The following is a 23,008-nucleotide window of genomic DNA, read 5'->3' on the forward strand; positions in this document are numbered from 1 at the left end:
TGCATATTGAGTTGTCACCTTTTTGCAGTACGTATATGGAGGACATCATTTGAAGTCTCCGGATGTACATAACTCCTTTTGGTAAAAAATGTTACTTGGCACCTTTTTGCAAAAGACCGACGACATACAGACTACCAATTTTGAGATATATACAGGTAAATAACTATGCACTGGCAAAACGTCTGTCGGGATCTGAAAGTGATATAAATTATTTTGCACACTTGACATTCAAATTAAGAAGACAATTACTATCTACATCTGATTTCGAAAAAGGTCCCATTCACCCTGTGTTCAGCCCGGGCAACGCCGGGTACTGCAGCTTGTCTATGTATATGTATATATATATAATTATTTTTCATGCATTTAGCACAATTTTTACTGAATTGAAAATCTCTGTATGTATAAATAAATGCTGATATATCATTATTTCCTTGTTAATAGGAAACAAAAAGGAAATATATATATATATATATATATATATATATATATATATATATATATAAATAGGCTATATATATACATATATATTACTTCAGTTTATAAGTTTGCAAGTTAAGAACAAATATCCATGAACGATACGGGGCTCTTGGTTTGCCTATTGTACTTGCACTTGGCAATTGTTTTATAAACTTAAGTTTTAATACGTCAATGTATTAGGTCCTCATTTTTTACATTTCGTTAAATTGTCAATGTGTAGCAAGTATATGTATGTACATGGTGTTTTATTTCTTACGAAATATTTGTGTCTTGACTCATCTCGACTACTGTTAAATTATTCAGTATTTTACAAATTGTTTAATATTTGAAAAGTAGTCCTGCCCTATAACTCGAATCTATATATGTAACATAATTCAAACATTTGGTCACAAGCGTAATATTCGCATACATTATGTGGAGAAGTTAAAATATTCTAAATAAAAAAAATAGGTTTGCTCATAAAATTTAATGTGTGTTTCTAGGAAAACCCACCAGAATGTCGGGGCTTATGTTACGGTGTTACGGGACGTGTAAGTGCACGTAATCCTTGAACATGACATGTGATAAGAGTCCAGTTTAACCATCGAATATATATAACTTATAGAAGTCGCGAGGGGATAGGATTTATTATTCCAATTTTCGGATCCAAAACTGTGGTAGTTGTTAGCTCCGCCGCTAGACAGCTCTTCTTTCCACAAGAGGGTACTCGTAGTTACCAGCTTCCACGCCAGAGCGCTGTAGCGTCGCTTTTTTCAAGGTCGTGCGCGTAATTCTCTGTCTCACTCTATCGAGAGGCGGTGCCTTTTATTGAAATCCGAGCGCTTAGATACGGGTTGGCGCAACTGAATTGGAGGAGTACGGCCACCGAAAAAAAAAAAAGTGTGGTTAAAAGATGCCAACATCAAAAATTAAGTTTTAATAATAATAAAACTACAGAAATTTCTTAAAGCGTACCAGATTGGAATATACAGTATAGTGTACATTCCCACTGAAGAGGATAAACGTAAAAAAAGTAACGTAAAAAAAAATACTGATATTCGTAGTTCAGAATTTATAAAATGTTGTGTTAACGGAGTGGCGCATTGAGTAAAATGGCAAAACATAATTTGGAATAATTCTTGACAATGTTGAATGATTTTGGTAGCTATGAAACAACTATGGCTGCGATGACTGTTCAAACGCGTGCACGTGTTGTTATTAGTAACTGAAACTAATGGTATGATGTCATACTTTGTGGCTATGCAGTTTATAATTTTTTTAACATAAGATGAAGCATTTTTACATAATGTTTTGGTTGTTTCGTAATTCAAAATAAATAATCTTAAACGTTATATGGTGAATATTCCCAGTAACGAATGACCACAAAAAAAAAAATCAATTTTGCCAACATAGATCTGAAAAGTTAACGATTTACTATGTTAAGTTGCTTATAAATAACGCACATTTCCCGGATCTCCAAAGAAAATAAGAGTGTTTGTTATAGCATTGAGTTCCCACTCTTTATATTCCTTGCTTTGAGGTTAGATACAAAAGTTAAGCCCGGGCTACATTCGCAATAGCACGCAAACAGCACAGGCGCACAAAAGTTCAACATACACTATTAGATATGAGCTGCCACATTGGCAAATAGCATGCGCACAGAAAAATAGCACAGGATCGGCGCACAGAAAGTTCATTAGCTTTTAACTTTTAGGTTATTTTCTGTGCGCGACCATGGTGGTAGCCAATCAACAAACAGTTTAAGTACTACTCTAGTGGGCTTATAAAAGAACAATTGTCACGAAGATATTGGTGCTCTTGACTTGAGTAGTTTGTTATTGTTTTCAAACACGCGATAACATAAAAATGGAAGGCACATTTGATAGCTTTTTGATAGCTGTAATAGAAAGTAAAAATATTTTGTATGACAGGGGAACCGCAGGATACAAAAATGAAGAAGCTAAATTAAATGCTTGGAAGTCTGTGTCTGAATGTGTTAAAGAAGCCGGATTTGAAATAAACAGTCATATATATTTTTGAATGCTCGTTGTGTTTTGTACGTAAACTTTGAAGTATATAAAATATTTCTGGGTTTAACGAAAACCGTACCACAATAACAACATACGAATCTAAACAAACGTCACGTATGCCAACTTCAGTGACCAAAATTGTGAACGGATGTTTTACATTTAAAAAACTTTTTTGAATGCTTCCGGTATTATATTGTGTTGTGTTGTGCGTGAATGTAGCATCAAGCTCTGTGATATCTCTGTGCGTGTGTGCTATCCGTATGCTGTTTGCGCAAGTATTTTGAATACAAATATATTTTCTTTTAATAACCGAAAGGTAAATATTATTTCCATGAAATATAATACAATTCTTTAAACACAGACAACATATAAGAGCAATTTTTTTGTTTATTATTCCATCTGGCGTGATAAATATTATATTTTAAAAACAGTGTGTGGATTTTTAATTTAAAATAAATATTTATATAAGACATCAATTTAAGTTGTTCAAAAAATTCACTTTGGTATGAATTCAACCAAATTCATGTTATTCAGGGCACAAAATTAGAAACTACCAAAAAAGATTATTTACATTGCTGTTTTGTGTAAATCTAATTCCTCATTTTAGCAACCCATTTTAACACAAGAGAAAAATTATTTTATACTAAAAATTATTATTTTAAACCATTAATTAGCAAGAAACATGTATGAATAATCTATTTAAATTAGCATTTGAACAGTGAATATTATTTGGCAATAATAAATATTTTTTATCATCGTATATTACGGATGAAAAGTTTGTATTTCCATCTAATCAGAAGTATTATGACACAGTTAATTAAATTGCTTTACAAGTTTTTATTCACATGAAAATCATTAAAAATTGGTTGGGAAGTTATATAAATATACAAAAACAAATCATTATACATACAATTTTATTATCTTAGTGGATTTAAATTAATGGTGTCCCAGTGACTACTGCGAAGAAAAAAGTCTTGCGAAAGGTTTCCTCGTAATTGAAATTCGTCAAAAAAAATCTATCTATAATTTTTGGTGACATTTCTGACAAGTGGTACGATGAAATTTGAGACTGGCAAATGAATGTTGTGAAGCAATAAACAAAATATCACATTCGTGAACTACAAATGTATAATTGTTTTTATTTTATAATAAAAGTGTATCCAATAACCCGTGGCTTTGCTCACGTAATTTCCGGGTATTGGTGATATTCTACCATTTTAAGAAATGTATGTATTAAATATCAAATATTTTTGAAGAATTATACACAAAGAACTGTCAAGTATAGAACATATTTAATAAATAAAAATATTTTTACGACTTATTTTTAATTGGTTTAGCGTAAGTCTATTTTAACTTTTATTTAAAATTAAGTACCTACCTTATTTTCTATCTCCCGGTTTAGTGACTTTGAGAATATATTCTTCCTTGATGAAATCTTAACTCTTTTCCATCTGACGAAGAAGCCAATTATAAAATAAACTAAGACTCGCGCACTTATTGTATGTTAAGACTGCCATCGTTTTAAATCACTGTAATTTTTTTAGTTATAGTCATGCTTAGAATAATAACATAATATGCCTTATTACGCATACATTTCAGTATTCATGAAACCAATGCATTTTTATTTGAAATGTAGAGCAGTTACCAAATTTCTTATCTCGCATATTGATTTTTTGGTATGGCTAGTATTAAACTAAATTTTTGAATTTTCACTGATGTAATCTTTTCCCTTTTCTATGTGATTTAGAAAATATAGCAATATACGTAAACCAATTAAACCAAAATCATACTGAATTTTTATTACCGAAAAAAGTTAAATACAAAAAATTTTAATATGCGTATTTTAATATTGAATTTATATATATCTTGCCAATACTGATTTAGTGGGTTCCATTTTTTTTATTTTTAAAAATAATATCTACCCCTTTTACTACTTAATAGATAACGTTGAATAAGAGAAGGTTGTTTAAGGTATGTTGATTTTCCTTGCCAATATCTAAAAGTAAATTTGTACAAACGCGAAATATAGTTTAAATAAGTATTTTACTTTTAAAATAAAACCATATTTTGAACGGAACACTGACTATTGGCTCAATACAAAGTTTTAATAGCTAATTTTCACTTCACTCGAGTACAGAATCCCATCATTCAGTGATTTCCGTGGCTAGCTTCTTTTGGGATTTCATCATTCTCAAAGCGACGGTAAGGGAAGCTCCTCTTCAAGGTCGCCTAACGATGCTGATAAGACCTGCCGGGTAATTTGAATCGTTGGTCTGGGATTTTCGGGGTGTTGGGGGGGGGGGGGGGGGGGTGTTGAAGGATGATGTCACGACTGGGCTGGTTAACCTAGTTCTGCCAAATACCGCCAGAGGCGTATACGGCCGATACCCAGCGATGAAAGTGATCGCAGCGGCGGAGCTTGGAACTACAACAATTCTTCTAAGAAACCGGACAGAAAATTTAACCTGGGCTCGCGACTTCTATACATTATATATATTCAATGGTTTAACTGACCATTGGTTGTAGAATTATAACTAATAAAATATATTAAAAATACGTTATCAATTTAGTATCTGAATTCATCTCCAAAAATCCCTGCTCTATATGATGCCCAATGAAGATTCCTTCTGTCCCGGGCTTCTAGTGCTGAAACACTGCTGAGTGAGTGTGCCTTGCCGAAAGTCCGCCCCTAGCTAGACACGCGGCTGTTCTCCTCAGTGGGACCATTGAATATATATAACTTATAGAAATCGCGAGGGTATAGGATTTATTATTCCAATTTTCGGATCCAAAACTGTGGTAGTTGTTAGCTCCGCCGCTAGACAGCTCTTCTTTCCACAAGAGGGTACTCGTAGTTACCAGCTTCCACGCCAGAGCGCTGTAGCGTCGCTTTTTTCAAGGTCGTGCTCGTAATTCTCTGTCTCACTCTATCGAGAGGCGGTGCCTTTTGTTGAAATCCGAGCGCTTAGATACGGGCGGGCGCAACTGAATTGGAGGAGTACGGCCACCGAAAAAAAATGTGCGGCTAAACGATGCCAACATCAAAAATTAAGTTTTAATTATAAGAAAACTACAGAAATTTCTTAAACGTAATAACGTAAAAAAAAAAAAAAAAATACTGACATTCGTAGTTCAGAATTTATAAAATGTGGTGTTAACGGAGTGGCGCATTGAGTAAAATGGCAAAACATAATTTGAAATAAATCTTTACAACGATGAATGATTTTGGTCGCTATGAAACAACTATGGCTGCGATGACTGTTCAAACGCGTGCACGTGTTGTTACTAGTAACTGAAACTAATGTTATGATGTCATACTTTGTGGCTATGCAGTAAGCATTTTTACATAATGTTTTGGTTGTTTCGTAATTCAAAATAAATAATCTTAAACGTTATATGGTGAATATTCCCAGTAACGAATGATCATAAAAAAATCAATTTTGCCAACATAGATCTGAAAAGTTAACGATTTACTATGTTAATTTGCTTATAAATAACGCATATTTACCGGATATCCTAAGAAAATAAGAGTGTTTGTTATAGCATTCAGTTGCCACTCTTTATATTCCTTGCTTTGAGGTTAGATACACAAGTTATGCTCGTAAAAACGATGCGCAAGTATTTTGAATACAAATATATTTTCTTTTAATAACCGAAAGGTAAATATTATTTCCATGAAATATATAATACAATTCTTTAAACACAGACAACATTTAGAGCTATTTTTTGTTTATTATTCCATCTGGCGTGATAAATATTATATTTTAAAAACAGTTTGTGGATTTTTAATATAAAATAAAGATTTATTTATGACATCAATTTAAGTTGTTCAAAAAATTCACTTTGGTATGAATTCAACCGAATTCGTGTTATTCAGGGCAGAAAATTAGAAACTACCAAAAAAGATTATCTACTTTGCTGTTTTGTGTAAATCTGTGCACGGACTTAGTAAGTGATATATTTATAATTCCTCATTTTAGCAACCTATTTTAACACAAGAGAAAAAGGATTTTATACTAAAAATTATTATGTTAAACCATTAATTAGGCAGGAAACATGTATGTATAATTTATTTAAATTTGCATTTGAACAGTGAATATTATTTTGCAATAATAAATAATTTTCTATCATCGTATATTACGGATGAAAAGTTTGTATTTCCGTCTAATCAGAAGTATTATATGACACAGTTAATTCACTTGCTTTACAAGTTTTTATTCACATGAAAATCATTACAAAGTGGTTGGAAAGTTATATAAATATACAAAAACAAATCATTATACATACAATTTTATTATCTTAGTGAATTTAAATTAATGGTGTCCCAGTGACTACTGGGAAGAAAAAATTCTTGCGAAAGGTTTCCTCGTAATCGAAATTCGTCAAAAAAAAATCAATCTCTCATTTTTGGTGACATTTCTGACAAGTGGTACGATGAAATTTGAGACTGGCAAATGAATGTTGTGAAGCAATCAACAAAATATCACATTCGTGAACTACAAATGTATAATTGTTTTTATTTTATAATAAAAGTGTATCTAATAACCCGTGGCTTTGTTCACGTAATTTCCGGGTATTGCTGATATTCTACCATTTTAAGAAAAGCATGTATTAAATTCCAAAGATTTTTGAAGAAATATACACAAAGAACTGTCAAGTATAGAAAATATTTAATAAATAAAAATATTTTTAAGATTTATTTTTAATTGGTTTATCGTAAGCCTATTTTAACTTTTATTTTAAATTAAGTACCTACCTTATTTTCTATCTCCCGGTTTAGTGACTTTGAGAATATATTTTACCTTGATGAAATCATAACTCTTTTCCATCTGACGAAGAAGCCAATAAAAAAATAAACTAAGACTCGCGCACTTATTGGATGTAACACTTTGACATCGTTTTAAATTACTGTAATTTTTTTTTAGTTATAGTCATGCTTAGGATAATAACATACGCATACATTTTAGTATTCATGAAACCAATGCATTTTTATTTGAAATGTAGAGCAGTTACCAAATTTATTATCTCGCATATTGATTTTTTGGTATGGCTAGTATTACTTAAACTAAATTTTAGAATTTTCACTGATGTACTCTTTACCCTTTTCTATGTGATTTAGAAAATATAGAAATATACGTAAACCAATTAAACCAAAATCATCCTGAATTTTTATTACCGAAAAAAGTTAAATACAAAACAATTTTAATATGCGTCTTTTAATATTGAATATATATATATATATATATATATATATATATATATATATATATTGCCAATACTGATTTAGTGGGTTCCAATTTTTTAAAATAATATGTACCCCTTTTACTACTTAATAAATAACGTTGAATAAGAGAAGGTTGTTTAAGGTATGTTGATTTTCCTTGCCAATATCTTAAAGTAAATTTGTTTAAATTCGAAGATTTATTTATATTTATTAAAACCACATTTACAATCTTCCGTCCATTAAGAAAAAGAATTTCAGGATGTAGTAAAAAAAATCGGTGGATTTTCCATGTTTATAAATCGTAGTGCATTGTTGCATAATTTTCCTGTGAGATTTTCAATATACCACAGCTGTCTTTAGATTATATTTTATGTACATGCACAAGAAATTTCAATATAACTAAACAACTAAAAAGTAAATTGTAACTCGCATACACACATTATCAGAGAAAACTAAGTACAATATAAATTTCAATGGATATTTACATCATAAAATTAGAATGTCAAACTCTTCTTTAGAAGTAGGTAACTTATTACTTCAATTCATACTTAACGATAAACATTCACCTTGCCATGTAGTGGTGTTTGAGAAAATATTGTATTTAATATCTTTGATTAAGTGAATGAATGGAAATCTTTAAGAGAGTTAAGTAGACCCCACATCTTCAATGGAATATGTTCACATTTTTTTCTACTTACACAAAGCTGATAAATATATACAGTACTGTAAAATTGATAATACAGTCAAACTTCGTATAATTAAAAACAAAAATTGACCAAGTTGACAAAACATATAACTATTTAAAACTTTAAACGAATGATGAAAACAATTCACTGAATACAAATAAAATATACTTCACAAGAAATAATAACACTACGAGAAAATATTACTAAATTAATTTTGTGGTACGTTAAACCTGTTAAGTGTTCTTTACGGAAGTATAATGAAAACTTTACCATCACTGATGTGATCATGATTTGAAAAACGATGTACGGTGTTTGTGCTAGACTCAGAGATGACGCAAATCGCATTGAATTGCAGTTTTAAGTTGAACACTCCGTGAAATGTTTGACATTGTTGCATCATTGGTGTTTAATCTTTTAAGTTTTGAATTTTCCTTCATGTCGCTTCTTTTTCGTTTAGTGTCACGTTCTTGTCTGTAGATCCACTTTACCTCATTAAATATTTGACAGCGCACTAAAGTCCGCAATAGAAAATCTTTGTGGTCACGGCACGTGTCAAACCACGTTGGGAAGGCAGTACTGGTACACTCTTTTATAAAATTCTCGATCAGGGAGGTGAGATTTTTCTTAAAACAATGGGCTTCGTAATATTTACAAAAAATTTCTAGTTGAAAGGTCGTGACTTCAGTGAGAATGCTGGACGCTACTGGGGTGGAATGGATAACCTTACCGACATATTATGTTGTAAACTCTGTCGGAACTGCTGTGCAGAAGGATTGCGTCCATAACCACACGCTGTCGCAGTACAGAAAATAAATTTTCCAGGGGATCTTGTTGAAGTCTTGAAGTAAGAAGAAAATAAACTCCTTGCTTTCTGAGATCCTCCCAGAGCATCAAAATGCTCCTAGGCGTAAATTTTTAAATGTCGGAGGGAGATTTATTTTTTTTTACTTCTCAATGTCCATCGGGGCGATGGAAAAGTACCATACTGGAAAAGTACCATACTGGTATGGTACTTTTCCGTATGGCACAATTCCGCCTCTCTTCTTCGAAAAAGACGGAAAAGTACCATACTGGAAAAGTACCATACTTGGAAAAGGACGAGACGGAATTGTGCCATAATTTTTACACACTCCATGGAATGACTACAACGCCTCTTTTCTCAGAATAGTGTGGAGAATTCGTCTGTAGACAGCGCTGTCAACTCCAACAGTTTCTTAGGTTAACTCAAATGATGCCAGATAGCAGCACGTGTCCTTTTTAAGTATGGCACTTTTCCGGTATGGTACTTTTCCGTCTGTTTCGAAGAGGCGAGGCGGAATTGTGCCATACGGAAAACTACCATATTTTACTACAAGATTCAAAAACATTTGTGGCAGCTATAAATTATATATTTAAGTATGGTACTTTTCCGTCTGTTTCGAAGAGGCGAGGCGGAATTGTGCCATACGGAAAACTACCATATTTTACTACAAGATTCAAAAACATTCGTGGCAGCTATAAATTATACATTTAAGTATGGTACTTTTCCAGTATGGTACTTTTCCAGTATGGTACTTTTCCGTATGTTTCGAAGAGGCGAGGCGGAATTGTGCCATACGGAAAACTACCATATTTTACTACTAGATTCAATAACATTCGTGCCATAGATAAATGAGATTTTAAAGTATGGCACCTTTCTGGTATGGTACTTTTCCGCCTGTTTCGAAGAGGCGAGGCGGAATTGTGCCATACGGAAAACTACCATATTTTAATAGGTACCAGATTCTATAACTTTCGTGCCAGCGATAAATGAGATTTAAGTTTACAATATTTTTAAATGATTTCAACTATTAACTTTTTTAAAAAATACAATAAACCAATAATAACTAAAGTAAACAAAAGCAATGTTTCAGTGTTCCTTAAATACAATACCTCCTAAGACATACTTACTACCTTCTTAAAATATTACTACTCCCGAAAAAAATCCATTTTAAATAACTCACTGTAATCAAATAATTTATTAGGCCAATCTTACAACTCAAGCAGCGATTGCTGTATGCTTTCTTAACAAAACGCACTATCCAATTTTTCTATATGGGATGACAGATTGTTAGAATAGGCCTATGTGTTTGGCAACAATATTGTGTATCGAAAAGTTGCATTAACCCGCGAGGGATCGGCTATAATTTACACTTATTTTTCAAAATTCTGTTATTTATTTTAATGAAAAATTATAAACCAATATTAATTAATGTATTTCATAAACAAAATATTTTTGCAAACATGCTTCAGGATAGATGCTATAAAAGTTAAATTATTTTAATATAATAATATTTAATATAAGAATTAAATAATTGTTATAAGTTTTAGAGTGCTATTGTTGATACTCACAATTTGATAATGATTGTATTTTATAAAAAATAGTTAGGTAATGTATTGTGGATCATTGTTCTTATTTATAACTTTGTACTAAATAAATAAAATATAGCATAGCCTACCATTGGCATGAGTTAAATTCTGAGTAAATCTTCATTTTATATTATTAAATAAAGTCTTTATGAAATAAATTTAGTTAATATTAATTATCTGAAAGAATTTTAAATACTTTCAGAATTCTTGTAACGCTTATTGATACATACCTACAAATAAAAATCCAAAGGTCTTAAAGAGTTTTATATATTAAAACTCGAAACAATAATAATCGTGGATGCGAGCATACCTACAAAGGTTTGTTTTAGATTTTTCCTCCGAAATATTTTGTTGTTACTTACTAAATATCTATATTACGTCAGCCAGAAAGCAATAAGTTTGTACTGGCACCGCAAATTCCAGAAATTTCCAAGACATCGAATTCAGCTGTTGCAGCTTTTAAATTTAAGTTCTTAGATTTTTTGAACATACTTTTAAAAGATTCATGTTGATATTGTCTTTACAAAAAAAAAGCCTACAGATATCTGTTATTTGTTGGAAATGAGATATGGTGAATGTGTAGTGAGATCATTTGTTTCTTTTATGGCAAAACTGTGTCCTTCTCGTCCATAAACCTGATATCAGCACGTATCATACTGACAGTTGTAATTTAAAACATTGAATAATATTTGATTATGTATTAAAAATAAATTTTAAACATGTCAAATAAAGAAGGTGTTAATTCGTTCAATAATTGTAATAATCATTTTCTTGCTACATCGAATTAAATTTTATTGTTTTTGCTTTAAATTTGATTAACTGTTAAACGATAACAATTACTTTCAAATAAATGTGTGAATTTCAATATAAAAATGCTACTATGGTCTTAAGTAATGAAATGCTTATCACATAGTTCGAATACTCGAAAGACATGGGTAAATTATGGCTGGTATCTGAAGAAGCTATAGAACTAAGCAGCAATCAAATGCTTGCGATTTTATTTCAAATGTTAACTCCAGGTCACTAGTTGAAATGCAATCCATTGTATTGATCTTAGTCACGTGACCGAAAATCATAACTCCCTGACAACCCATAAAAATAAATTAAATATTGCAAGATTTAAATTATGTTTAAAATGACACGACCTATTGTCATCCTTGAGGTATATCTGTTCAATTGAGTTTTGTTTTTGGTTAATAAACTAAGTTACATAAAAAGTACAATAAAGTGAAACTCAGCGGATCATTTTACAAAACAAAATATATATTACTACTTTATTTAACCTTCTTTATGTATCTGATGGGTTGTCGGGATTCACAGTCAGTTTTCTTGGTCTGAAATCTGGCGTGGTTCTGTTTTGGTCGTGTTGGGGCTGTTTTCAGCCATGTACCGTGAAAAATACCAGAAGATTATTTTTACGTACTGGTGTAAGAAATGTAAAGATGCATACAGTTTCCTCGCCTGAGGCAGGGTCTATGCGGATGAGGCTGACATTTGTTACGTTTGTGCAGTGTTGTAAAATAAGTTTAAATTACATATCAATGCTAACCTTTTATCATACACTGCTGTAACGGTGATTCTTTTAGTTTCAAAAAGTAAAAAAAAAAAAAAAAGAAAAAAGAAACGAGGTGTGATTTCGTCTAGATATTAGTATCTATATGTTTATTTGACTGGTAATGCTTATAACATGAAATGGATAACCTCCTATTGATTCACATATATATTATAATTATATTAAATTATTAAATCGTTGAATTATTAAATTTACATTAAAGCTCATTAAAATTACATAATTAAAAATATGGCTTGTAAAATATCTGAAATTATGGGCCGGTCCTAAACGGAATATTAGGTTTCATTTAGCGTCGGTAAACAAAAATAAAGAAATAAAACGTTAGAAAAAAAAAATCCCAGAGTGATCAATAAGTGCTATAAAGTCCCAAAATAAATATTTCTGGTTTTTGATGTTGTCTACGTCGTGATGCAAAAGTGGTTAGGGAAGTTAAAAAAAAAAAAAAAATTAGCACCGGAGGATTGGTGCTCGCTGGCCGAAACAGATATTTTATGTCTTCAGGGCGCCCTAGTCGTCCTGATTGCTGGAGGACTCGAAGGAGGCACTGCTATGTCCGGATATGGCTCTTGGACCCTTTGACCCTGTCAGACAGGGAGGTGGCTTCTAGTGTTCGAAGCGTAGCTCGCCAGGATCCGAAGATCGCAAAATCACGGAAGTCACGGATGTTTCCATAATTAAAAAAAAATATATGTATATGTTAAATATAACTACTGAAGCATAAATACTTCTACGATGAATGTAGATGGGATAATAACTAATTAAAAAGACTTGTAGGGACAGCATCCCTTGCCGAGCTGACTTAGTTACGGCCGGACAGGAGTCTTGCGGGGCGTCTCGCCGATGATATGATTCAGTCCGTAGTTTTCCGAGTGGTAAATAAACAAAACTCTGAATTCGATATCTCGAAGTTGGTAGTACTGGCCGATGTCCGCGCGACCTACTGAGAGGTGTCCAAAACGAGTAAATATCGACTCACTCAAATTGTCTGCTACAACATGGGGCTAATCGAGGGAGGGACAGGTACCGATCTCTGGCGACTGGCAAAAGGACTAGCGGACATAGCTTATAACAGAAGTCGCCAGGGGGCAGTGGTGTAGCGTGGCCATACGTTAGGAAGGCTGTGTCTTAGCCTTGAGTCGTCGGGGTTATTGGCCCAGGCCATTGCTCTGGCCAATGTTCCCTGTGAAGCCTTTTATGAAGGGGGGGGGGGGGGGGGGTGAAAACTCGCAACCTCAGTCGGAAAGGAGGCTCTACCGAGCCTGGGGACGTGCCGAGGGTTTGGGCAAGACGACTCATGTTCGTGTCCGAAACTCGCTCACGTAAGGAGGGTTCTCAGGAACTGCCTGATCTGATAGTCTGCTGGGGAAAGCACTCTTTGACACGGAGAGGAGGAGGAGAATATCAGCCAGTGAATGTGCGTTAGAAGCGGGGTTAGACGAGTACACTGCACGACATGCATTGCATTGGCAAAAATCAGATCCAGTAGAGGGAAAGATTGGGGTGACTGGTCTGACAAAGGTTAAATGGGAGTGTTTAAATATGAGCCGCTAAAATTTTTGCTGGAAATTTCGTTATCTGGAATCGTGGCAACAACATGCCAATTCAGCAAAAATTCTGGAATTGGTAAAGTACTACAATCATATAGGCTCTTTATATGGGACGAATGCATATGCCTCACAAACAAAAAGATCTACAAGCTCTTTATCGCAAACTTAAAGGTTGGTGAGAAAATGAACAGCTATTTGATGGTGTACTCATTTTATTGTATTCTGATTTTCGACAAACTCTCCCCCTTATACCATGCTCTAAACTAGCTGATGAACTTAATGCATGTCTCAAATGGTCAGTGTAATGTCAACCAGTACAGAATTTGTCTTTGAAAACAATATGCATGTGCAATTTCATTTTTTTGGGGCACACTTTTGTTTAAATCTGTACCAGAACTAATACATATAACTAATTATTGTAGTCATAATTCTCTAAGAACTACCACATTTGCGCTATTTACAACTGTTATGTTTGGTTTGTATTTTCCTATATAAATAGGGCAAGCTTCAAGGACACGTTTGTGAATCATGGTCGCCAGGTAGCGCTTGGGAGAAGCCGAGAGCGAGAGATCGCGGACAGAGATAAGACAGACAGCATGTATTGTTCTTGGAGAAGGGGGGAGGGGTGGTTTACCGACGGGACCACGTGGTCATCCAGTGTTGCCAGCTCTGTCTCATTCATTAAAGATAGCAGGCGCGTGCCTAGCTAGGGCTTTCAACTGTTAACAGAGCCATTAGGCTCATTGTCACCCAGCAGAGTATCAGCCCTGGAAGCCCGGGACGGTCGGAATCCATTTTGCATCCAATAGAGCAGTATTCTTATTTTATTGTTTATTACATCAATTGATACAGTAAGGCACTAATGACCTAACATATGTGAAGCAATAATTCTGGAACCAATTCTTAATTAAACTGGTTCTCTTCCCTACGTGTGTTTCACTCGGTAAGCACCTGCATACATATGAAGGATGATGTGGAGCTACGCGTCCTGCTACACAATTCCTCTATCTGTGGTGGGTTCTTCCCAGTCGTGACATTATATATTTACAATATATTACCTTTTCATTTATTGCACTAACGTGCGTTTTTAATTATAAAATACAGCACATTCAAATCTTTCACAATCACATATAAATAACACACTTTAAAGACTATAAGCATGAATTATATTAGAATATATATGTTTTTTTTTTTTAACTTATTGAAGTTATAGGGCCTGACTTTTATTGTAATATTAAATAATATGACATTAATAGATAAATGCAAAAGTATTCTTATTAATTAAAGATATTTTAATATGTATTTTTGGAAAGAAATATAAAAAAACATTATACATGCCGAAAATTGCAAGACATTGAATATGAACTGGAATGTGAAACAGATTAAAATAGAATAATTATATAAACGTATTATTATATAAATCTATATAAAGTCCTAAGTTAATTAGAATTAGAGTGACCTATGTCGTTCATAAATGTTTGTTCATATATATCGTACTTCTAGGAAAGATTTTTTTAAAGCCAGTTGCCAAGAAATATTTTATAAATTTACAAGAAGATTATTATAAATATGTACAACATATTATTATTGTAATTTTTTATTTTCAGAAATAATAGTGAATATTTAATGTCGCGCTAACTGGTTTAGACTGACTTTTGTACAAGCATAATTTTTTATACCACGGAAAACGTAATAGAGTACCTACTTTAAAATAAATGATGAATTATTGTCGCGGGCCATTCGCAGCTGGCGCTGTGCCGGGAGCCGAAGGGTGTCGACGGGGATCAATGAGCAGGCTGGTTTTCAAGAATTGGAATGGCTATTGTGAGAGCGACATTGTTCGAGGGTCGGGCCACCCTCCTCACCTGTACCCCTCGCCAGTAACGTGGGCTTGCCATAAGGTGCCAGTTTACAAATATCTGTGATTTTAAATGAATATTTCAGTTACATTAGAAAAATATCGCGCGTAACTCACTCTTACACGTGATAGAAAATAATTTTTTTTGGCAATTCTAACCTCTATTAATAAGTATAGAAGATAATTATCTAAAATAATCACACAATTAAATGTTATATTTAGATTTTCATGACCCCAACTACAGCATTAAAAATTATATTTATAATTTCTAGGCCTTTTAAAATGTACATCTTCTATAAATTGTATCCTTAAACACTTTTAAAATGTTTTCTTATTACTACTTGGCAAAATCATTTATACAGTGTATCAACTAAATAACACAGTGCACATTTTATTTAATTTCATTTATTTTTAAAGTATTTAATAATTCTAACATTTCGGCATTTATTACAAATGTTATTAAAGTAGGAACAATAAACATGAATTAAAATATTATGACTCATTTACAAATATACTTAAATATCTGTCACAGTTCAAATACTCAGACCATAAGTTGTTTAGTTAATATCAAAACTAAGATTAAATTAGTCGTTAATATAATATTACAACCTTAGATTATAAACATATGTACTGCTACAAAGTAAAAAATGTATGTCACACACAACTTTTGTTTAAACTTTTTTAAAAATAATTTATTCTAATTTGTGCTTAACATATTTCCTCGTTCGTGGGGTCATAGATAATTATAATGTGGTGTATGATTTAGTAATATATTTGGTGACAGATAATTGACTTTTAAAAGACGGGTTCCTACTGTCGCTTCCTTTGAAAAGGTTAGGAAGCAAGAATATTATCAATTCAGAACAATGTTTCACAAAAACGCTGCATTAATATTCAGACTTTAAATAATACTCCCATCGCTCCTGAAGAAGTTTAATAAAATATAAAGTGGAATGCCTCAATTTTCCAGTATACAATCCAATTAAAGTTTCATATAGATTACAATCAAGGTAAGCATACACTGAACGAACTCCAAACAAACTACCTGTGACTTTAAAATTTGTTTGATACTTATTTCACATATACGGCATTCAAACCCTTAAAATATTTTTGCACAGTTATATAATATGCGAACATGGAAACTATATAAATATTTTCTTATAATCTATAAGCCTATGCCAGACTAGATGGTCAGATTAGACAAAACCAGTTGGATTCCAAACCTTAAATTTATTGACCTTATTTTACCTGAACCAGAAACGAAATACTAAAAAAAGGGCTTATCCAATCACAGCCAATTACATCAGACCGTATATAGGCTCGAAGACAAACGGAAATTCTGCGCATTCATTTGGTCGCAAGCTAGAATGCAAATATTTATACTTTTTCACAGTGTTAATGATTGAAAGGCAGTTATTTGGGCATGTACCTCTGCGATTGTGAGACAATGCAGCATAGATTGGTATTTGAGTTACAAACCTGGCCAAAAATATATATTTTTTGCTTTTCGTACGGAGATGCGTTAATTATTCAAATAAAAGCAATCAGTTTCAAAAAACTCGTGAAAGTTATACGTATGCATACCTGTAGCTCTTTACTCAAGCTTAACCCATATATATGTAGTAACGACTGCGTTGTGGTCCGCGGACGGCCAGGTGGCTTGAATTGCCGACGTGTTTGACATGTTCAGAACAGTCTAGTCCGCCCTCCTCGCCACTGGTCTACGTCCCCGGCAGTGCGGAGACCCAGTTACACAGAGGGCCGGGTTGGCAAGGCCAGCTTCAGAGGAGCCGCCTTGCTGACTGAAAGCGGCCCAAATTACTGACGCTTCACGCATACCAGTGCGCCCCGACGCTTGTTCTGGGCCATTCGGCAGCGGTACCCCTTCGCCCTGGCTCCGTGCCACGTCATTTTTCCAGCAGCATCTCGGTACGTCGACGTCTAAAACCTTCGATAAAGCCAGAAAGGGTGACAGTGGAGGACCGTCCCTATGAAAGGGACGAGTGGCGTCGCGAGAGTCAAGAGTGGTACCGGGGCCTTCTCCCTGGTATAGGGGCGACAGCGTGCGATAGTTTGGAGCAGTGTGCGTTGGCGAGCGAGAGTCTCGGCGAGACAAGAATATTGAGTGCTGGGGCGACCCGGCGACTGGCGACAATCGTGCGATAGTTAGAGGCGTGCGACAGCGGTGGTGCGGAGTCGAGCGAGGGCTGCGGCGGCGGCGCGACGACTTCAGGAGCTAGCAGCGACTACTTGGAGCCGACCTCCCTCTGCGAGTGGGGACTGGGCCGGCGGCGCGGCTGGTGGCGAGAGCTGGAGTGTGTGTGAGTGAACTGCGAGACTCGATAGAGCGGAACAGACTTGTATATAGTGCGGAGAGCAAAGTGTAAATAGTGAACAATAAAACAGTATTTAAACAATTAATCTTTTAATTGGGCTATTCCTCTCGAACCCACTTGGTAGGATCGTAACAATATTATACTGCCTACATACTGGATTGGATATATAACAAAAAAAAGTCGTAAAATAACTTAAAAATTACATATTTAATAAATAAATAGACACTCGTTAACAAAAGATATAACTTACATTTCATCATCATTTTAACTATCATCAAAAGAACCAGCTTGTTTTTTAAAAAAAACTCTAAGACTTTCTTTGATATTGTCTGCCTTTTTCTATTTAAGTTAGATTTCATGCCAGTGAAAATGGGTCCGAAGGTAACGCGAGCGATTTAAAATATCCTCATTAAAGTCCAACCTGGAAAATGTTCTGGAGAAGCTTTCTCTGTACTGAATAAAACGTTTATTTCTCGCTTCGGCTGCTTATTCCGACAACTGACTATTCGGAAATAAAGCATGCAATGTGATCCTCGGAACATGAGTTAATATACTGTGGACTATTGATGACATAGGTTGCTAGGCACACAATTCTACATAATATTATGCAATATTTATGGTGTACGTACCAAAATTTTCGACACTTATATCAAAACCCAAGGATATCACTTTCAATATTATTTAAAATCGGAGAATATATTCAAGATCTAGCCCTACAATGGCAGCGGCCATCCGAAACTTTGTGGTTCTGGTTGGAGACTTTGTCTGGAAGTATACTTATTAGCCATATCTATATTGCCTGCGGCACGATGACCCAATTGCTCTGCGTAAGTTAATTCATCTACAGGAACTTTCTTTCTGAGCTCCATTTTTTTCCCGGTGCTTTGATTGATCACTCAAATCATCGAATTATTTATACGGTCGCCATTTCAATGAAGAGACTGGGGCAGCAGGTAAACCATTTCTTCATTTAACCAGTTTTCAATTTTTTTTTTCAAGAAGCTTTTTTCTGTACTGTTGCACAAGGCCCATTTTAGCTTGTGAAAAATCTTAAAACTGTTAATGATGTTTGTAAGATCCGATAATATCTTAGAAGGGCACTTAATAATTTCAGCTAATGTATATATTTTTATAATTCTTAGAGCTTTACATCAAAGAACCTGTCTGCACTTCATCTTATAATAGCTTGCAGTTGTTTTTGATTTGTATACATCAATGAAGCCAGAGAACCTAAAAAAATTATAAATAAAAAATAAAAAATCATTATCTGATATATTACGTCATATTTACCTTCGTGTTTCGGGGCCCAAGGCCAATGCTTATCATTAAAGTCTGTATGATGCCAAGCTAGTAGAGAAAGTAAATGAATCAAGTTGTGTCGATTAACAAGATAAAAAAATCTGTTCTCGCTAATAAATTGAAAAGCAAACCTCGTTTTAGCACATGTCGGACTGTTAATTCCACCCAGACGCCAGATGAATCCGAAATATTTCTGGATCTCTTCATATAGGTATCTAATGTGAAGTCAGTACATGCGCACGAAGGTTAGTTTTCACTTAATTTCCTACATAATCTAAAAGTGGCAATCCAATCCTAATTAAAAAAAAAAAATTACAGCATAAAGGCGTAGGTACATTTCAAAGTTCCTGATTATTCTGTAATATTCCAGAAACTTTTATAAACTTATGGCACGTTAAAAAAATTACTTTATGTAACATTATATAATATGTTATTAAATACTCCAAACCGATAGATTTAATATTTTCTCATTTTTCACAGAGTGAAAATTATTCAAATGGTTTTAATTTAATGCATCCAGCACTGAAGAACTTAGAACGATTTTACGTATTATGCATACTACCTTAGTTGTTAATTTTCTATACATTTTTACTTTGGACTTAGGTTTGGATAATATTAACAATGTTTAAAATACAATACAATTAGTAAGAAAACTTAAAATATTTTAGTTCCATCACTTCCCATTCTTAATCTAATAGTTCCTTACATAAAGAATATTTTAGCTCAAGTTTTTGGATCATGTTTATGATTCTTTAATAGATTATTCTGGATTTGAGAGTATTCCCACTACATTTTTTTTTGTCTTTCAACCCTTGTTATTTTCACCCATTGAAGAAATTGTTGGCAATATAAACATGAGGTAGAAAAAAAATTAAGAAAGTATTCAATCGTGTTCATAGTGCGTAATTTGTAGAAAATATTTTGAGGTTTTACAGTAACAAGAAAGTTTTTAACATGGTACAGATACTATCATTTCAATTTTTTAATTCTCTCCGTGTTTTTTATCCACTAGCGGCAAATTGGTTTATAAAAAAATTTTCTGACAATAGTCTTAGATAAAAATTACATCTAAGATTTACAAACAATTCAAACGGATTCGTTGACATGCCTACTAAGGGAGTTATGAATTTCTTTTGTCCTTCAAAGCTTGTTTCTCCCCCTCCTTCCTTTTCAGTAAGGGTTGGTTGTATTAAACATTATTTTAGAACACAGTTTTTGGTATTACTCCTACGTTGAAATAGAAGCAATATTTGTCATATGTTGTAAGAAATAACCATTTTTCTGTTTTTCAAAAAACGTTGCCCATTTATACCCGTTGGGTGGAATTAACTAATTTGACCGATATTTATCATTGCCATTTTTTATACATTGGTTTGAAAGTTATTTGTTCAAAATTACGATAGCTATCGTGTCCATATAAAATGGAATTTATATAGCTATATAAATATATAAACTTTTCAGTTACATACGGTTTTGGGGTTATGGACAATGGAGCATAACATTATATAATAATTTTCCAGTAGTCAGACCGTGGCAACATCTAACAATGGGTAAAATAAAAATAAAAACATATATGGTTTTTATTTTTTGCATATAATATTTATGGTTTATATGCTATCTATTTCCAAGTAAATAATTATAAAGCGTTCATATGAAGAAACAATTTACGGCATAACATATTTATACAATCAGAGATATTAAAAAATAGGGCGACTGTGTTGAATGCATCAAAAAATGATTATGCACCTCACTGAAATACTGCTTTACTTTGGTAACGGTTGTTTTAGTAACAATAAGTATTTTCCGGCCAAAGAAATTTGTTAAAGTAATAATCTCACATTAACGTTTTTAAATGGTTGTTGTTATTATTATCCTTTTCAACTAAGTTTAGGAGCTTCTCATATTAGACTGATTCATGTTTTATGTTCTATTGCTTGGAGAAAAATCTCATAATAAACAATAAATTATCCATAAACATCTTCGCAGCTGAAGTATTACAAAAAAATTAAATGTCCAAATTCAAATACTTTTAATTAGTTTCAGTTCATTAATATGTTAGCTGAGAGTTTTTCAATCTTTTCTAAGACTATGGGTATGTGTTTGTAAAACAAAAATATATTTGCTTAATTTTCAAAACTGTATAGGTATATATTACCCATAATTTTCTTTAGTTATCTTTCTTTCTAATATATGAAAAATAAGTAATGATTCTTTCAGATTATCATAATTTCTTAGTAATAAAATATTGGCTAAAAATTTATGGATTCCGAAGACACGTGTCTAAAAAGTGTCTTATAAGATACAGCGATATGAGTAAATCTTTTGTGAAGTGTCTGAAGATATGGCTATGCACATAAAATAGATTTTGTGAAAAATGTACATAAATTTAACACAAATATTTGTAGAAAAACTAGTAACTGGGTATTACTGAATTAGTTAGTTTCCATCAGTAACAAATAATTTTTACAGAGTTAAAACTTCTTAAGTGGCTAAATGAACATTACACCTAAATAAAACACGTTGGTTTTAAAATGTAATTTTTGGCAATTTCATATAAAAATTAAAAATAACAGTGTTCATTGCTCAATTAATATTATACATAATACAGAATCATTAAATAACAAGAGAAACCAGACCAGTATGCTATCCTTTAACGAACTGAAGACTGTAAATGAAGAACTGTCTGCCTCGCACCTAGCCTGAGAGGTTGGTACAAGCTCATTTCCATCTCCCAAGCACACTGTGGCGTTGGCGGGGAGAGGGTGTGAGTGACCTTCCTGTAAGGAGCTGGCAACAGCAGCCTATCTCCGCCAACCCGCGCGTCATCCGCTCCCTCCTGCTTCCCCCCACCAACATCATGTGCTGGTAGCTCGCTTCCTCAATGTTTCGATTACAAAAAGTGATGCTGTCCAGAGGCTCCCACAGGATTTTTTCCCTGGAGGGGGGGGGGGGGGGGCAAAGTCAGTTGTTTCATAATTTTATACTCTAAATATAGAAATTAAAAATTATTCAGACAATTTTTAAGGAAATATGTCTGTTTATTAGTATTCTTCACATATTCATTAATCAGCACTAAAGTTGTTAATATGTAATGTTAATTTTTCATCAAATTGTATGTGAAACTATTTTCCTATCAAACTCGCAGAGAGGGCAACTGCCCCTGGGTACTGCCCTCCCCCTTGTTGGCATCACTGATGCTGTCGCTTTGTTTTCAGATAGAGTATCATACTCGCGGACTTTTTTTAAAGAATTCAACTCAGTCAAAAGTGCAGTCGGGCCCTTTAAGTGATTAAATGAATAGCCTGAAATTTATGATATGTACTTTGAAAATTATATCTCATCATATAACCATCTTTAAGGAAATATTTAAACGTTTGAAACCATAGCGCCATTAAGGTCTTCAAAATCTATAATATAGTTTTTGTTTCACAATTTGATCACAAAAATTATGTAAATCGCATGAGTAAATGTATTACATTTAAATTACTATCCCACCACCACAATGAGTTTGGCTGAAGCCCGGCCTTTATTATTTTAATACTATTTAATTTAATTTAACCGATAATATATATCCAGAATATTTCCTCTTTTTAAGTTAGATGTAAAAATAT

Source organism: Bacillus rossius, chromosome 8 (assembly GCF_032445375.1).
Source record: "Bacillus rossius redtenbacheri isolate Brsri chromosome 8, Brsri_v3, whole genome shotgun sequence".
NCBI classification, from domain to species: Eukaryota; Metazoa; Arthropoda; class Insecta; order Phasmatodea; family Bacillidae; genus Bacillus; species Bacillus rossius.